Source organism: Ranitomeya imitator, chromosome 2, assembly GCF_032444005.1.
Source record: "Ranitomeya imitator isolate aRanImi1 chromosome 2, aRanImi1.pri, whole genome shotgun sequence".
NCBI lineage: Eukaryota > Metazoa > Chordata > Amphibia > Anura > Dendrobatidae > Ranitomeya > Ranitomeya imitator.
The window spans coordinates 370,579,300-370,586,257 of NC_091283.1; positions in this window are offsets into that span (position 1 = coordinate 370,579,300).

The following is a 6,958-nucleotide window of genomic DNA, read 5'->3' on the forward strand; positions in this document are numbered from 1 at the left end:
TGTTGGTTGGATAGCGGATAATGCTTCCAGTCACTTAGCCACCATCACCTTGTCTTCCAGACGGTCAAGTCTGAGTAGCCGAGAGTGTGGCAAGGATATTCCTCACCCTGATCCTCCCACCATGCTGAGTGCCCTGAGACAACTGATCCCACACTTGGACACTCAGAAGAGCTGTTCAGTTTTCCATTTCAAGATTCTGAAATCTCTGCTGGTCAACTTGAAGTGGGGAAAGATGAGATCGCATGTAGAGCTGCCCAAAGCTTTGACCACCCTCGGTCACACGAAGGCGATGGTGGGAAAGTGTCACAAGAGGTGGACGATGATGAGACACATTTGCCAGAAAGTCAGGAGGAGGAGCAGGGTGCGGATGGGGAACACGAGGTGGTGGATGACATAGTGACTGACCCAACCTGGCAGGAGGACATGCATAGCGAGGCCAGCAGCACAAATGAGGAAGGAGGCGTATCCCCCCAACAGGCAGGAAAAAGCAGTGTGGCGGCCACAAACAGAAGGCATGCATCCGTTCCCAGTAACACCAACATGAGGGAAGAAGCTATTCCAACTGCTAGATCTTCCCAATTCTGGTTAATTTTTAACCCCAAACAGGCCATTTGCAGCACCTGCCATGCCCGCATCAGCAGGGGTAGCAAAACAACCAGCCTGACCACCACCAGCATGATCAAGCACATTCAAGCAAAGCACCCGACTTTGTGGGCCGAACCCCAGGCTCCAGGACCACTGCCTGCTGGTCACACCACTGCTTCCACTGTTTTGCGTAGAAGCCAATCCCTAGTACACCATGCATGTGAAAATTCCTCTAGCCCTGCACCTGTTGTGGCCCACAGTCAAGCAGCACCATCAGCAAGCACGTCCTTGTCCCAGCACAGCGTTCAGTTGTCTATAACCCAGTCTTTGGAACGCAAGCGGAAATACCCAGCCAACACCCCACAGGCCACAGTCCTCAATTCTAATATTTCTCTTCTTCTTGCGCTAGAAATGCTGCCTTTTAGGCTTGTTGAGACAGAAGCTTTCCGCAACCTGATGGCGGCGACCATCCCAAGGTACTCAGTCCCCAGTCGCCACTATTTCTCCCAGTGTGCTGTACCGGCATTACACCAGCATGTGTCCCACAATATTACCTGTGCCCTCAACAATGCTGTTACAGGGAAGGAATGCTGTCCACGTAAACGTGGACAAGTGCTTATGGGCAGGGACGGTACATCTCAATGACAGCACACTGGGTTAACATAGTGAAAGCCAGGACTCAGTCGGACCTTGGGATGGAACACATCCTCCCCATTCTGAGGATTGCTGGCCCTACATCTATCAGGGTTGCCCCCACAGTCTACAGCTCCTGCACCACCTCCTCCTCTTCTTCATCCTCCATCTCTGAAATCAACACATGAGTCAGAAGCTGGAAGCACTGCCTCAACCAAGCGGCAACAGGCTGTGCTGAAGCTACTCTGCATAAGTGACCAACCGCACAATGCAGAAGAGTTGTGGACAGCGCTGAAAGAGCAGTCAGATGTTTGGATGACACCGCTGAACCTACAGCCAGGCATGGTCGTGTGTGACAATGGCCGGAACATGGTGATGGCTCTGAGGCAAGGTGAGCTCACACACGTACCTTGCTTGGCCCATGTGCTTAACCTCGTGGTTCAACATTTTCTGAAAAGCTACCCTGAGCTGCCGGATCTGCTAGTGAAAGTACGCTGTCTGTCTGCCCATTTTAGAAAGTCAGCTACCACTGACTGTTGTGTGATGTCCCCACGTGCTGGAACTCTACGCTGCATATGTTGGAAAGGATTTGTGAGCAGAAGAGGGCCGTTGTTGACTACCAACATCAACAAGGCCGTCGAATTTCAGGTCAGACTACACACAAGACCTCAGGAGTGGACATGGATGTCAGACATATGTAACATCCTCCAAAACTTTGAGGACTGCTGTTGTGAATTCTGTTGTCAAGCTCCCTCCTGTGGTCGTGAATGGTACTTCGGCTGGTTCTGTCCATGGGCTTCCTCTGGTGGTTGTGAGTGGGGCTGCGGCTTCTGAGTTTCCTTCCACAGGTGACGAGGTTAATTCGTTAGCTGGCTGCTCTATTTAACTCCACTTAGATCATTTCTCCATGCCACCTGTCAATGTTCCAGTATTGGTCTTGTTCACTCCTGGATCGTTCTTGTGACCTGTCTTCCCAGCAGAAGCTAAGTTCCTGCTTGTTTTTCTTTGTTTGCTGTTTTTCTGTCCAGCTTGCTATTTTGATTTTTGTCTTGCTTGCTGGAAGCTCTGGGACGCAGAGGGAGCGCCTCCGCACCGTGAGTCGGTGCGGAGGGTCTTTTTGCGCCCTCTGCGTGGTCTTTTTGTAGTTTTTTGTGCTGACCGCAAAGTTGCCTATCCTATCCTCAGTCTGTTCAGTAAGTCGGGCCTCACTTTGCTAAATCTATTTCATCTCTGTGTTTGTAATTTTCATCTTTACTCACAGTCATTATATGTGGGGGGCTGCCTTTTCCTTTGAGGAATTTCTCTGAGGCAAGGTAGGCTTTATTTTTCTATCTTCAGGGCTAGCTAGTTTCTTAGGCTTGTCGAGTTGCATAGGGAGCGTTAGGAGCAATCCACGGCTATTTCTAGTGTGTGTGATAGGATTAGGGATTGCGGTCAGCAGAATTCCCACGTCTCAGAGCTCGTCCTATATTATTAGTAACTATCAGGTCATTCCGTGTGCTCTTAACCACCAGGTCCATTATTGTCCTAACCACCAGGTCATAACAGACTGCACCAAGATGATGAGCGGCGATGACGCCATAATTGGTGTCACCATCCCGCTTCTCAGCATTCTGAAAACCTCTCTGCTCACAATCAAAGAGGATGCATTGCAGGGGGAGCATGAGGACATGGAGCAAGGAAACATACAGGGGGATTAAACTCAGCCCAGCCTCATGTCTTCTCAACATATATTGGTAGGAAATGAGGAGGAGAAGGAAGAGCAGGATCTACTTTCATGTGCTATAGACGATACTACAAACACATCGGTATTAGCTTTTGTTCAGCGGGGATGGCCTGAGGACAGGGAGGAGGAGGATGAGGAAGAGGAGGACAGCATGGTCAGTCATCCTGTTGGTGAGGACATGGAAGTCTTTCCTGTTAGCAGTCTGGCACGCATGGCTGACTTTATGTTGCGCTGCGTTTCTTGTGACCCTCGCATTATAAAAATTTTGGGTGACACTCATTACTGATTGGTGACACTTCTAGACCCACTCTACAAGGAGAACTTTCAATCTCTTCTACCAGAGGCAGCGAGGTGTACTAAAATGTTGCAGAACCAGAGGGCCCTTGTAGTGGAATTCCTTAGAAAATTCCCATGTGAGAACGCTGGCAGCAGATGTCAGAGTTTGTTGTACAACCAAGTAGTCCAAGCGAGAGCAACAAGTACAATCCAGCTCAAGCAGGGGAACAATGGCAAAGTTCTGCAACAGTTTTCTCAGACCCTCCCATCATGACGGCACAGAGGCAAGGGGTGCTGTCACAAGAAGAGCAATGTTTGGGAAGATGGTGAGGGAGTACCTTGCAGATTGTACAAACGTCCTCCGTGATTCCTCTGTGCCTTTTAATTATTGGGTATCCAAGCTAGACACATGGCATCAACTGGCTCTCTATGCCTTGGAGGTCCTGGCCTGCCCTGCTGCTAGCGTTCTGTCAGAGCAGGTTTTTAGTGCCGCTGGTGGAATTATAACAGATAAGCGCATCCGCCTGTCAACTGAAAATGCTGACAGGCTGACTCCTATAAAAATGAACAAGGGCTGGATTGGGAAAGACTTCTGTACACCACCAAGTGAAAACAGCGAAACATAACCTCAAATACATTCTCTCTTTTGGGGAGGTGTTTTCTCATGCACCTCTTTACAACCACACATGGGTATACACTTCTAGATTTGGTGTTTGATGTTATCCCCCTCCTTATCCTCATCATCCAGAACCACTAGATGACCAAGTTGAACGTGCTCTGTACTGTTATAGGCCGGTGCATTTTGGGCAAGGGGGCTGTGATGGCACTATTTTATTTTGTACAAAAAAGGACCCCACATTGGGGAATTGGGCATGACATTACATTGGGCCTACTTCTCCACTCTGTCTCCTGCAATGTGTCCTTTAACTGCCACTGGATCACAAGGGTGAACGTGCTCTGTACGGTGCATTTTGGGCAAGGGGTCTGTGATGGCTCTCTTTTATTTTATACTAAAAAGGATCCCACATTGGGGAATTGGGCATGACATTACATTGGGCCTACTTCATTCTGTCTCCTGCAATGTGTCCTTTAACTGTCACTAGATCACCAGGGTGAACTTGCTCTGTACGGTGCATTTTGGTCAAGGAGGCTGTGATGGCACTACTTTTATTTTGTATAAAAGGAACCCACATTGGGGAATTGAGCATGATTTGGGAATTGGGCACACATCCCATGGCCAGCTAGGGTTGTTAAATGTTACAATGACATTTCCCAGTGAACGCATTTGTAGTGGTTGAAAGTTGAAAAACGCTAAAAAAAAACGCTGTGTCTGAACTAAGCCTAAGTGGGGGAGGAAATTTTCGTTCTGGGGTTAATAATTTGGCCTTACAGGCAAGTCATTAACCTGCAAAGGATGTACCTTGACATACTTCCCAGCAAAATCCGTTTTGGTTTCATTTTAGTGTGTTTTTGGTGGCACCAGGAAAAATGGCATGAATCTCGGAAAAAATTGTTTAAAGCTGTGAACTAGGAGTCAGGAATGCTTCCAGGGGCGATCCCCATGATCTTCCTGTGTCATTTGAGCAGTGTTTCCATCATTTTCAGACGTTTTTGTACCTTAAAAGGACCCCTGGGGGGATTGCGGTAAAAATACTCGGGTCTCCCATAGACTTACATTGGTATCGTTGTTCTGGCCGAGTACCCGAGTATTCCAATCTGCTCAACCTGAGCAATAAGCACCCGAGCAATGAGAACCCGAGTATTTTAGTACTCGCTCATCACTACTAATTCCCCTTCGACCACGGCCTCGCTTTTTCCCAGTCATGTTGCTCAGACAGTGTGGAAGGAGCACAGTATTAGCAGCAAAAAAACCGATTTTAAACTCTGCACCACCTCTGCAAACAGCTGAATTTTAGTGACAGTAAAGTTGAAATATGGCGTGCTGTATCGTGTTAGTCACAGAAAAAAGAATTGAGTGTGGATGAGGGCTGTATGACAAAGAAGTTATGCTACAATTTTTAAATCATGTCCCTTACTAATGACGTTAATAAAAGAATAATTTTTGTGGCCTATGGATCAGGCCTCTATAACACACTAGATGCTATAAACTATTTTAAAGTCAGGTCCCCTACTATATAAAACTAGGAACAGAAGAATTTTTTGTGGTCTTGAATCAGGCCTCTATAACACCCTAGATGCTACAGATTATTTTAAAGTCAGGTCCCTTACTGTATGACGTTAAGAACAGAAGAATTTTTGTGGCCTTCAATCAGGCCTCTATAACACACTAAATGCTACAAAATATTTTAAAGTCAGGTCACTGTATGACGTTAAGAACAGAAGAATTTTTTGTGGCCTCTAGATCAGGGCTCTACAGCTTAATTTCAACCTAACCAAATAATAAAGTGTGATATGGCAGGTTGCCTAACCTTTTCCAACTGAAATTTTTTTTTTTTTTAAATGTGCCCTAGGTCTGCAAACAGGTTCATATCACCGCCACATAATGACGTGGGATACAGCAGGCTGTTTCACATTTAGCAACAAAAAAACAACCTTTTTTTATATCACCACAGAACTAAATGACAAGGTGGGATGCAGCAGGCTTTTTCACATTTAGCTATTAAAAAAATATTAATTAGAATGCTACACTCGTGCATGGAGTACAATAGAAGCAGTGCACGTCTGGCTTTTGTTGTTGACCTCAGTAATGTCAAAAAAGAAAAAAAAATGCTGGAAGGTAAATTTAACAGCCACACCGGACACTAGCTAGCCACACTATCTGATATATAATCGCCTAACTAACTAGCTAAAATCTTGCTGTTAACAGTGCTAGCGTCAGGTGCAGCCTCTCTGTGCTGTTACAGTGTCAAAATAGCACTGAAAAAAGATGTCCGCTATTTATATAGAGAGGGACAAGTGATTTGAGCCAATGATACAAGTCACTGTGTCAGGACATTGTGGGTGTTTCCTGCGCCCTGACTGGCTAGCTGCAATGTGCACACATAAAGTTAGGGGAAAAAAATGACTGTTGTGCTGTGCTTACATGAACGCCGCGCCTCTGAACTCTGTAAACCCCCTCCCCTCATCAAACACATGACAAACACTGATGATACACCACCATTATCGTTGCTGAAAATAATTTTTTGGCAACACAAATATTTTCCCGCACTTTTTATCGAACGTTACCGATTTTTTTTTACAATTTTAGAACATTTTGCTCATGTTTTCGATCACCAATCTGAATGTGCCATATTTGTGACAAATTTATGTTTGGTGATCGTTTTCCGAACAAATTCGATCATCACTAACCAAGATGTATTTACATGCTGGATGTTCCTTGGCTACTTTCTTATATAAACCACAGCTGCTTTTACTGTAGATTCTGGCTTCCTTTTACCTCACGCTATAAATTCTCTCGGTAATACAGTTTTCTGATTGCTGAGCCCCTTGTTATACTTTCTCATATTATACTGGTTTTCTGTCTATATTAAGCCTGAGGAAGGGTCTGTGAGCTGAAACATTGCGACCACAAGAAAGAATATTCAGGAATGAGGGTCTGAAAAAAACTCACAATAAAGAAGTTTTGAGGCAAATGCTGGTGATTATGGAGCGCTGGTTCATCTCTCTGTAAATGCTCCGAAGTCTCCTGAGCAAGTGGTCGGCTGTACGGGAACGTGCCCCCTGGAGCTCCCTATGTGCGCTGCCTGGACTCCGCTCCTCCAGCATCAGGACAACCAG